Consider the following 323-nt stretch of genomic DNA (forward strand, 5'->3'; position numbering starts at 1 on the left):
AAGACCGAGGCTGTGTGTGGTGTAAAGTGTGAATTAGGGATGAGCAAGAGGTGCTGGAGGGGATGGAGCTCTAAGTGGCCGAGACCAAGGGGTGCCCCAGCAGGGGGGAGCGGGATGGGGGAGCCCAAGCAAGCGCAGTTACCCGCAGCGTGTCCCTCGGGGCCGGCCGCCGTCGCTCCCCTTCGGCCACCGAGCCCAGCCTCGGCCGGGCCAGCTGCTCCTCTGCCCCCCCGGCTCTCATCTGCCTAAAAACCCAACTGCGGAGAGGAAACGCGGAGGAGGAGTGGCCCGTGGCTGCACTTCCTTCTCCCGGTGCCATGGGA

This window comes from Merops nubicus, unplaced genomic scaffold, assembly GCF_000691845.1.
Source record: "Merops nubicus isolate BGI_N331 unplaced genomic scaffold, ASM69184v1 scaffold34698, whole genome shotgun sequence".
Classification (NCBI taxonomy): Eukaryota; Metazoa; Chordata; class Aves; order Coraciiformes; family Meropidae; genus Merops; species Merops nubicus.